Here is a 12,056-nt window from a genome sequence, read left to right as displayed (position 1 = left end):
TAATGCAACTTGCCAAAGGTCACAAGGTTTGTGCATATCAGAGCCAGGTTGGAACACAGGTCTAATTCCAGCATAATGGTAAAGATTGTCCCCTGGAGTGAGATATTTTTAGTTTTGAATCCCAGATCCGTGACTTAGCGGCTGTGTGATTTTGGTAAGTTACTAAGCCTCACCAAGTTTCAGTTTTCCCATCTATAAAAGAAAGATAATAATAGGGCCTACTCACGCGGGAGCTGTGAGGATTAGGGGAGATAACCCACGACGAGTGCTTGGCATAACTAGCACACAGTAAGCCTTCAATAATTGTTATCCACTATTAGACAGAGACTGAATTCTTAATTGCCACATCACACACTGCCTCGCTTCCCTTGGGCTTTTAGTTCCTTGTGCTGTCTATGAATTTGCCTTTTCTCCTGATTCCCTCGCTTCCGACACTTGTCACCCTGTGACCTTGCTTCTCCCCTTCTCCCGTCCTTCCTCCTCCAGCAGCTCCACCTACTGTGCAGGAGTTCTCAGAGCTCCTCACCCAGACAACTCCTGGTGGCCTCCACCTGTCTCCAGGCAGCGAAGACCAAGGTTCCCCCATGGAAAGTGCCAATTTGAATCTAACCCCATAGATTCAGAAAAGTTATTCCATGATGAAAGTGTCTGTTGTTACCAAAATATGAAGTCTCTAATCAGCAAATCACAAATGTGAGACGGCTGAGGCCTCCTGTATATGCCATAGATGCCTTTATATAAAATCGTCAACACCGCACTTGAGCATTTCACGACAACAATTAGAACCATAATGGGATACAAAAACAAAAATGGAACTCTGAAGGTGGTACTCATGTGGCTAAATCCTAGGTTTACGCAATTAGGTGCGACAAGATAACATTAGGCTCCTTTGACTCTCCTGGTTCACCTTCTCTTGCCGTAAAGTTCCTACATATAAGAAATTTTAAAACCAGATATTCCCAACACACTGAAACAATCAAAGATGACGCCTCAAGGAGGCTGGAGAATTCTCTTCCTTAGGTATCTTTACAAACAAGAGTAAGATGCACTCCAACAATTCCTGTAATAAATGCTACTTCTTGAGAAAGACTGGCTTGGAAATCACTCTCCCTGTTGCTCATTTCATTCTATACGCTCAGTGAGGACTACACCACCACCACTAACTCAACTTTTCTCCCCTTCTCAGTTGCTACTCCTAATGAAATCATCCTCCCCTGCTATATTTCAGCTTCCCCAAGTTGGGTCTCTAGTCATCAGACCTAGCCCCCCTACTGTCTTCTCTCCCCTCTACCTCCACCTGTCACTCACAGTGTTCCTGGGGCATACGTCCCCATGTCTGGGAATTAAGTAATGGGGAGAGATCACTGAAGCTCCACCTACTATACCTTTTCTGTTTACCTCTCACCAGAAAATAAAGTCTGGTCAGGCTGATCACTATAGATTAATTGATTCATTTAGCGGCCTGTGGTAGATGGAGCCATTTTTCTCACAAGAGAAACTTGATAGTGGTACCTATCCTAGGGGCCCCAACTTATCAGCACAAGAATGCTGTCATCTAAAAGAACCAAAAGAGAGCTCCAAGGCCAGTTTCTGGAGAACTTGTTGAGACCAGGGTCTGTACTGTAGGTCAAACCCACAGAACACCTAGATTATGATTCCAAAATTAATAATTGAAGAGCAAAGTACTGAGAGGAAGGTGACATAACAAAAAGAGCAGGGTATTTGGATTCAAATAGATCTGGTTTTGATTCTAAACATCCTCATACAATGGAAATAATAAAATCTCAATTAGCTATAATATAGTTTATTTCTAGAATTGCTAATTACTTCTACTTCCAGAAGTAGTCATATATATATATATATATATATATAATATATATACTCTAGTAGAAGTAATATATATAAAAACATCTTGTGGAGTGCTTGGTACTTAGTAGGTACTTAATTCGTTAGAGTGATTATCATCATGAGAGTCTGTGAGACTCAGAGAGAAAAATTTCGGGACAAAATGAGAGCTACTTTCCTCTCTCAGGGAATTTGAAAAATTACTATGTTTTGTGAAGACTCAATTTAACAGGCAGAAAACAGGCCTAATTACAGCTCCATAAACCTCAATTTATCAAGAGATTTCATTTGTAACAAAAAGAAGGTTTTCTCTTCTGTTTCTCAGAGATATCCCTGAGGGCACTCTTCTACACATTTGTGATACACATATTGAAAAGAGCACACATATTTGGCCTTAAATATCTACTTGCAAAATCACTCAGCCATGATTTTCATTGTAAGGTTTTCAAGAAATGTAACATTTGGGGCAAGGCCATTTTATCCATCAGGGAGTATAAAAACAGTACCTCAAATGTTTCAAGGAACCACAAAAAAATGATCTGGAAAAATTATTGGCTCTAAAATACTAAACTGAAGATACAAAATAGAAATTTATAAATATTTAACCACAATTCTAAAAAATAAGTAAAAAAAAATACGAAATGAAGGTAATTCAACCTATTTCTGTAATGGATTTGAGTTAACTTAGTTAAAAGGTATGGGTATGACAGGTGCATTACAGAAAGGCTAAAAGGATGCAAACCAGGTCATCAGAAAACCTTGACTAGGGTACAATTAATCCTCAGATTTAGTTCTGAGCTTCATGGGTGACAAGCCAAAATGAGAAACACAGTGATTTCTTAGCCTCTCTTGTTCTAACAAAAGAAACAGCACTAATCAGAAGAGACAGACTTTTTAAAGCAGTAAAATCAAAGATGAATTTATGGAGATCCTTGTATGAGGAATATTGAAATACACAACAAAAAGTGCCTAGATATTTTCCACGCATCCCATCACTTTTACATTGACTCTCAGCAAAAAATAAAGACTATTATATTAAAGCACAGTGTAATGAAGACAATGTAACAAAAAAGTGCTATAATGTGATTAGGCTAGGTACACCTCTGGTCATATAATTTGATTAGAGAGCATGGACGATTTAGAAAACTAAGTAGACTGTTATTCTTAAATATCAATGCTTGCCTTTCCAGTCTTCTTATAGATACTATATAAGAAGTAACTTGAACTTAGGGTCCCCGGCTAGTGCTTGAAACACAAGTATTATGCATTCTTGATTGAAAAATTATCCATGTGCTAAACGGCAGGTATGCAAATAACAAGGTATCACTCCTCTGAAAATGAAATGAGCCCATTTGTATTCTGGCTCAAATGGAGTGCAACACCCCCTTATTCTGCATGTTAGGCAGCAGAAATAACTGTAGGTGAAGACAAATTTTTTCAGGAGAAACTTTGGATTTGCTTAAGTGCTCAAATGAGATGAAAAGAAAATCAATACAATAAAGAATCAGTAACATGAAAGAAGGCGCCCCTCTGAATTTCCTCCTCTCCATCCACCTCCACATTCTCCTTTAATTAAATACAATTTCTCTCAAGCACTACTACTCAAGATAATTATTAAATAGCCAAAATTAGTATTTCTATTTTGTTTGATTAATTAAGAATATCGTCCATTCCACAGGCTACAGAATCTCCAAATTTACCTCAATTATTAGTCCTCACAGCCAAATCTAGGACCTCCCACCAGGATTTGACAGATTACAGATTATATAGGATAATATAAAAATCAATTGTGGAAAATGTGTATCTATTCTGTTTCTACTATCTCTAAAATCAAGTGTATTTTGTGATTTCCAAAAGAAAAAGATGATTCCACAGTAGTTTTTTGTTTTGTTTTGCTTTTGCTTTAGAATTGGAAAAGCACAATATTTCATCTACTGTAGGAATTAAATAGGCTTGTGTGGGCTGGTCTGGAAAGTGAATTATGTTTTGTAGCATTGTTACTTTCGGAAAATAAACTCTGAGTCCAAATAGACATTTTTTAAATGGACTTTTGGGATGTAACTATCTGCACAAATTGGAGTCCACCAGTACTTTAGTCATTCATGACTTTGCTCATTTACTAAGGAAATATTAACAGGTGTCTACTACGTTTCAGACAGCTTGCTGGGCACTAGGATACAGGCGGTTCTCCCACCACCATTACACCCATTAAGGAACTCACTGTAGTTGGTTGGGGGGAGGGACACATAAAAATTATTAAAATAATTATTCAAAGTATGTTCAAAACACCATGGAAGGAAACAAGATGAAATGATGAATTCTTCCTTCGTGGAATTGGGTAAGTTCTCCCAAAGCAAGTTCCACTTGAAATGGATCACCAAGAATCAAGTGGGACTTTCCAGGCAGAGGGAATTCCAGGAGAATGAAAATCCATGAGCAAGAAATCGGAAGTATAAACAGAGGGGAGAGAGAAAGCTAACAAGGCAGAGTTTTGAAGAGCTTTTAGTCACTACACTAAAGAGTTTAGAGTTAATGTTGTAGGTCATCGGGATCCATCCAAGGTTTTAGAACAAGAGAATGACACAATTAGATCTGCACTTTAGATTAATTGTAGCACTGCCACCATAGAGCGCAGACGCTGCTGAACAGCACACATGTACACAATAACCTCTGAACACTGCACAGTCTTTGACCCTTTGTCACAATAATCCCTCCACTTTCAAACATGCTTTTACTTAGCTGTTGAAACCATCATAATCTTGTAAAGTTTAAGTTCATGTAGTAAAGACAAATGGGTTACCATTGTGCCTCCAACCCTTCACAAGAAGAGCATTAACTTCATGGCTAAGTTGCCTATTTACAATTTTATTTTTTAAATACCTTCCTCCATCTGGGAGAAATCTTAATCCTTTAGCCACGGATTTAAAAGGAAACAGGCATCTTTTTATTTTAAATCTCTTCTGCTTTTTTCCTCAGTAAAATGTGATCAGTGTAGAACGCACGCCTCAGGTTCTTGTTACCATCAACCTACACACCCATGTGTGACCAACTGGGTGGCTGTCCCTTCTTACTGGGCTCCAAGCTAAGGCTCTATCTACCTCCCCCATATTGTTTTTCCAAAGCACTCACCTTTACCAAAAATTAAAACGTGGCAGGGGCCGGCCCCGTGGCTTAGCGGTTAAGTGCTCGGGCTCCGCTACTGGCGGCCCAGGTTTGGATCCCGGGCGCGCACAGACGCACCGCTTCTCCAGCCATGCTGAGGCCGCATCCCACATACAGCAACTAGAAGGATGTGCAACTATGACATACAACTATCTACTGGGGCTTTGGGGGGGGAAATAAAAAAGGAGGAGGATTGGCAATAGATGTTAGCTCAGAGCCGGTCTTCCTCAGCAAAAAGAGGAGGATTAGCATGGATGTTAGCTCAGGGCTGATCTTCCTCACACACACACACACACACACATACACAAAAAAAAAGTGGCAGAAAGAAGGAATCACCATTTCATAAGCTCAACTCACATGAAAAGAACCCTTAACCATCGGCTGGAAAAGACCACAGGAAGATAACCACAGGTAACTAAAATGGTCCTGCAGCACCGCAAACACTAAGAACAGGAACCAAATGCATGGTCTGGACTTTGCAGCAGCACTGCCTGCTTTCCACCCTAAGAAACCAACCCCAACGCTAATAGAGCCAGAAAGAAAACACACTTCAATGAGCCAGTAGGTCACAGCAAAACTACTAAGGGCACTGTTGGTAAACACCAACTCGGCTTTGGCCAAGACAGCAAAGTAATCAGACTCAAACCACTCATGACCACCTGCTGCACATTCCTCACCCTTCCAGCCCCATGCCCCATATTACCTAACGCCCACCCCCCACCCTGGAGAGTCCAAGATCACAAAGTAAATAAAACCATGACCAAGGAAAACTCGCAGAGCTTTGGCCATTACCACACCGAGCAAAACCTGAAAGGATTTCACTGGGGATTCCAGCCCAGAACACTTTTCACTTTTATGGTTAAATCTACACTCTTGTCTGGAAGGCTACATTGCCATTTGTTCAGGAGTGATTTTTTTTCTTGAGAACATAATTCTTCCCCACTTACTACCAGGTTGTATTTTCAAAATGGTTCACATTCACAGTATACACAGCCCAAAAGAACATTACTGAGAAACTATCCCTCTCTCAAATCCAAACCCCTGAGATTAAGTAATAAAACCAAGTAATACAGTTGAAAGCCAAGGACAGACTGTTTCAATAGCCTTTCACATGTAGAAAGAATTACAGATTCTCCTTCCTTTTACCACACTAGTTGTGTATTCCTTACACATACCTCAAACTAAATTCCAGATCTGAAAAACTCACAGTTTATCCCTTATTCCCACTTAAAGGTCTTCCACCAAGAACATATCTCCTCTGAGTGGCAAGAGGATGTTATTTATTTTAAAGTTTTGTCAATATCTCGCTCCTCCAAGATGTCTAAGGTGAATTCTCTGACAACTCAGTAATGGCTCTAAAGAGAAGAGATTTCTCCACTTGCTACCTGAAGGTCAGACACTCAGGGAAGACAGGAGAATTGTATTATTGGGCTCTCTGAGAAGCTGAAATATTCCCAGAGAAGAGGAAGTATTAAGAAATTTAAAAGGGAGAGCAAGATCTTAACAAGTCTGATATGGCTTTATGCTTGTCTTCTGGCTTTTTCTAACATATTAATTCTGTGTGTTTTGTTTTATGATGCCGGGTTTAATACCAACATCCATTCTTGCCCTTAAGGGTTGGTTATGAGTTCTAATTAGAATCAGGGGACAGATTGTTTGTATTTAATCTGTCTGTCCATCTTCTCAGGAATTGAGTAAAGCTCTTAACTCTACTGTAAACATCCCTGGATTTCAATTAATTTGTCTTACTAGTAGACACAGCAACACATATTGTTTTACTTATGGATAAGCAAACCCTTCACAACTTTTATATTTCAAATACCCAGAATGATTTAGTTACTTCCTCTTTTTAGAAAGAGATGCAATGGTGATGTCCTGCTAGGTTAAAAAAGAGTAACATAAAATAAACTATGATGGAAACAGAAATAGCTTGGAGATTATCTTTTAATTCAAATGAATTAAAATAGACACAGACTACAAGGGAGTCTGAACTCCCTCCTACTGATTGGTATTGAAAACCTAACATCTCTAGGGAATCCAGAGGAATATTATCTCTCCTTCTATTTGAGGACTTATAAAAGAAACGCAGTCTCCAGTATTTTTTAAAAATGAGAACATGACATGTTTATTCTCGAGAGGATGGCTACTTCCTCAAAAAGTTACTTTTTAAAAAAACCTAGACAAAATCTTTTGGGTGGTTAAAAATTCACCAAAGATTCCCTAACGCTTTATGTTGGCAATAAAAGTGCTTATTATTAAAATCTACCTCTGTATGCCTGTTATCTAGGAAATTCTCATAAGATACTAGCGGAAACAAGCAGGGGGGCAGGGGAGGATGGACAGCAAGGGAGGATGGACAGCAAGGGAGGATGGACAGCAAGGGAACTGAATTGCACAACGAGTTTTTATTAATTCCATCTATTTTCAAGCCCAGAAACATATACTATCACATACACGGCTTGCGCCGTTTTTATCCTTTTAAAAATAAAAAAGGAACATTGTTTCCCATTATACACACGCGCGCACACACACACACTGCACCAGTACGGGATTCCTGCGATCCCTCCTCACCGCCAGCAGCCCCCTCCCCTGTCGCAGGCAGCTGTGCCCGCAGCCCCCGCGCGCCCCCGAGGCCGCGTCCCAGCCTCCCGCGGTGGCCCCGGCGCACACCCCCGCGGCGCCGTCACCTACCCTGCTCCGAGCGCACGACAGACGCGGGACGGCGGCTGCTCCGAAGGAAAAGGCTCCCAGAACAAGCCGAAAGGAAAGGACAAGAAAAAGGTGGGGAGAGAAGGCTTCTTTACTTCCCACAACAAGGGGAAGTGTTGCGCCCCATGCACTTGGTTGCTCTGCAGCTGTGGTTTCGGAGGAAATGCGCGGGGGCTGAAAGAGCTGCGGCTGAGGTGGAAAGTTGTGGGTGTTTCCCCCCTGCCGCCCGCGCCGCGATCCTCTTCTGTCCCCGCCGCAGCCTTGACAGCTCCCGGGGCCTTCGAGACCCTCCGCAGCCCCGCCGGTTTCCACCCGGAGCTGGGCTGAGTTGCCACATGCACTTGAGAAATCCTAGCAGTTGCGCAAAGAAGAGTCCCAGAAGTTAGAAAGAGTGATTGTGTGTGAATGTGTAAATATTACAGTACAAGAGGCTGGAACAACTGAGCGGGGCCAACCCTCAGACGCAGCCCGGGGTTTCAGATTTCATTTAGCAACTGGCAGCTTCAGAAGATTCCAGCCGCACTACTGGGGAGGCCGGGAGGAGCCTGCCCTCGCCCAGCGCCTGACTGCTAGGTTATCTCGGAGCCTGAGTGACACTGCCGGGCTTCCGGCTCCCCGACGACAAGACAGAGCCCACCCTGCCTCGGTCCCTCCGCAGCTGGCTTCACTCATTTCATTTCAAGTGTATCATAGATACCTGTGGGTCACAGATCTGGGGCTGTGGGTGCAGAGAAGGATGGAGAATACATGTCTCCTGCACACTAGAAGCTCTGCATTTCTTTGGCCAAACCCCACACGCTGATTTTACTTGCTTCCCTCAGCTCTCTGTGTAAAATCTTATTTCTCCAATCAGAATTACCTGGGTCATTAAACCTGTATTCCTAGAAATGCTTGTTTAGATGGATGCCCTCTAGTTAGATCCCTAACGAAATTCAAAGCATAATTACTTCCTCATCATGGTTTAAAAGCTCTCAGAATTACACAGTATGGAAGAGGATGGAGTAGTAAACGTTTTGCTAATGCAGCCCCCTTTCCCCTTCCCACCACCACCAGAAATAGTCTATTGCAAGTCTAGATCTTGCAGTATTGGTTTTGTGGAAGGCCAACTTGATTTATTTCAAAAAGCTTTATAAAGCTTTAGGTTATTTAGAAATCATCTCCAGATTTCCCTAAGACACAAACTAGAGTGTCCTCATTAGGGATCTCCAGTGATATGGAAGAAAGAGCACACATTCAAAGTCAGAGACACCAAAAATAAAAGCCTAAGTGGACACTGATACGTATTTTCTCTTTTATCCTCTTTCTCTGGTTTCTTGGAGTCTTTCTTCCTGGTGATCTGCCCCATCCCAGCCTGAGGTCCCACTAGAAAATTGATTTTCTGGCTGGAGAATTCTCAGCCCTTTAATGAATCAAATTAAGTTCTTCGAGGAAAAAAAATTCTCTTTTGGCATTTCCTTTTCAAAAATGTGTATGGAATTCCTAGCCAGAGGCAATGTAGTTTATTTTCTAATTGGTAGGAATAAATGACCTTCATCAACTTACATGGCTTTACATGTTCTACCTGTGCCTTGGCAGATAAGTGCCAATGGGCAGTTTTAGGTGAAAGATGGAAAACAATGAAATTAACCAAAATGAAATCTGCATGTTCTTGATGGACTCAAAAGCCTCAGGAAGACAAGTGTCAATATACATGATTCAAGATCTTGATATTTAAAAAAGACAAGGAACCTATCATGTCAGTAACCTATTGCAGGATCTAACAATTATTACCACAAGCAGTTTATACTCAAGACAATATAAAATTGAACTCAGGGTGGTTACTGGGTAGTCGCTAATCTGAAAGATTAAGACATGCCTCTGTGACACCCCCTGGCATCCAAAGCCTTTCCCTTCACGTCTCCTGATTGCCATCTCCACCCTTTCCCCTTGACATCACTTCATTGACAGGTATGATGTATATGATAATCTTCAGCTTGACAGTACAACTGAAGGATAGGAAGATCATCACTTGGGGATTAAGCAGGGGAGAGGTGTATCTATGAAAGCCCCCTCTTCCCCTCCCACTTCTGTGCAGAAAGAGAAGGGGCACTGTATTCCTTTCCTAGAAGTCCCTTAGGGATTTAGCAAAGATTTTCATCACAAGAGGGTATAACCTGAACTAGAAAATGCTTGGTTGTTCACGTGACTCCAACCATGTTATTCCTCTCTTATTTGTGGATTAATTAGGACTAGGAGCCATCCTTCATCAGAGTGTAGCAACTTTAAAGGAGAAATAAATTCTTAAACAAGAGACTTGAAAGATTCTAAACAGAGGAGGATGCTGATGTGATTGATACAGACTCCAGGGAAGGTGGCGTCTGCCATTCAATTCCCAGGATTTCTGGTGAGAACTTGCCTGGGGCATCATTTAAAGCTGAATTTTACCAGTCAACTCAGTTGTGAATTAAAGGCATGCTTCAGACGAACTCCATAAAACCCACACGTGCTTCAAGAGTGAGATTTCTAAGTTACAGACCCTCTCGGAAGAAGGGTCTATGAAAGGTGGGTATAAAAGGCAGGCAGGGTGTGAGGGGCCTCAGATTTATACGGGGGATGTGTAGGGGACCAGAGGATTTCAGGGACCTAGAAATCAAATAGGAGGAGAGAAAGAAAGAAGACAATGGCCTCACCACACTTGGACAAATTGTTTGAGTATCAGTATTGCCAGAGTCAAAGACAGGAAAAGCATCCATAGACAAAGTCCCCTGGATGCTGTTGTTGTCAGGCCACTTGATTGGAGTTTCACTAGAGGAACCTCAGCAAGAGTTTGTACAGTCACTTTGTCTAATATTTCAAGTATATGAGTCAAACAGTACTATTAAACAACTATGGATTAACAATGTGTTTTAGTGCAATTTACTAATTTAAAAATTAAAAAGTTTTTGGCTAGATCCCTTGCCAGATTCTTTGAAGACCTTAGCATAGAGTAATGTATTGTCATGTTACCCACTAATCCATTAATATCAGATACTGGGGCTCTTTGATGATGTTTTCTTTTGGGAAAACATAAATTCCTAAGAGGGCAAGAAACACAGTAACAAAACTGAATAGTCAAGAAATGCCAAAATCCTAACATTTCCTTCGGGCTCTCACCAACAATGCAGAATTTATGTGGGTACTGGAATATGCCAAGATATGATTTCAGGATTAAGATAGAAGGCTGTGCTTTAAAGCATGTCTGTTTCAAAACGTCTGTTTTTGTTTTTTCTTTTTATTTCCTGGTGGAAGTGCCTTTTTGAGAAAGTCCAATTTTGTCTTAGCTAAATAAGGAGGAAAGAGATTGAAGGAGTTTCATGCCCACGGTCACCAAAACTTTGGATCACATGATTCAGGGAAAGGGGATGCTCTACTACTATTAAAATGGTGGGACCAAATAAATCCAGCTAAATCCCTGTGAGAAAGATAAGAAAGGAGAGAAAACGGCAAAGAGAGAAAGGCTGCTATGGTGGTGGATTCCTTCCTGCCTCTATAATTCCATCACAGGCCTGCTGTCAGTCAAGGGCTTTAAAAATGAAGCAAGTTCTGTGCCTGTTTAGATCCTGAGTGGAGCATAGTGTCAACCATCACTATACTCTTATTAAATGGACATATTTTTGGTGGCAGCCCATGTCACACTCCATCGTCCCCTTGACCCCCAGATTACATGGTACCAAAAAAAAAATCCATGATTAAATTTATTTCCAAAAGTGTTTGTTGTTTTCTGTGTAGTTGCAAAATTAATATATGTTCAACTCATGAAACTGGGTAGTTACAAAGAAGCATAAAAGAAGAATTTAAAAATTGCTGTGATCTCACCAGTCAGAGATGAATATTGTTAACATTTTGAATATGTGTAACTGTTTCTTCACCTCTGTGTGTGCGCCTATCTTATATAATGGTTTGGATCATATTATTAACCAAAGTGAGGTCTTTTCTCCTGAGCCCCAAATTCAAACCTCAGTTTCCAATTAAAATAGTTTTCTTTGACAATGGTTTCGTCTAGACTCGGGAGTTTACTGAACTCTGTTAAAGAACTAAACTCTCCCCTCCAAGATATGTAGATTCCTCCCAGTCAGCTCCCAGAAACGTCTCCTGCTTTATACTTTTGTCACCAACTAAGGGCCTGGGGAAACTCAAAGGTGGGTTTGGAAGCAATTAACTGTTTTTCCAAGTTGTTTCTTTTCCTTTTGTGTGTTAAGGAGATGTAACCACCAGCCATCCTGAAACTGACCAACCCTCACCACAAGAGCTATGCCCATGACCTTTGCCTTATTTTTAATGCAAAGATCTCTCCAGGAGGAGTTTAGGCCTCATTATGTGGA

At 41.1% G+C, this 12,056-nt stretch overlaps 1 protein-coding gene across 1 annotated transcript in view; it reads right to left on the bottom strand.

Annotated features, from left to right (window-relative positions):
• Positions 1 to 8,107, bottom strand: part of ARHGAP24 (Rho GTPase activating protein 24) — a 485,346-nt gene extending 477,239 nt beyond the window's left edge. The window contains exon 1 of the mRNA XM_004430912.3: positions 7,699 to 8,107. The gene's annotated coding sequence lies outside the window, so the exon portion shown is untranslated. The remainder of the gene's footprint in view (positions 1 to 7,698) is intronic.
• Between the last annotated feature and the right edge of the window lie 3,949 nt (positions 8,108 to 12,056).

This window comes from Ceratotherium simum, chromosome 8, assembly GCF_057802395.1.
Source record: "Ceratotherium simum simum isolate JZ-2026a chromosome 8, ASM5780239v1, whole genome shotgun sequence".
Classification (NCBI taxonomy): Eukaryota; Metazoa; Chordata; class Mammalia; order Perissodactyla; family Rhinocerotidae; genus Ceratotherium; species Ceratotherium simum.
This window is presented reverse-complemented; position numbering and strand designations above follow the sequence as displayed.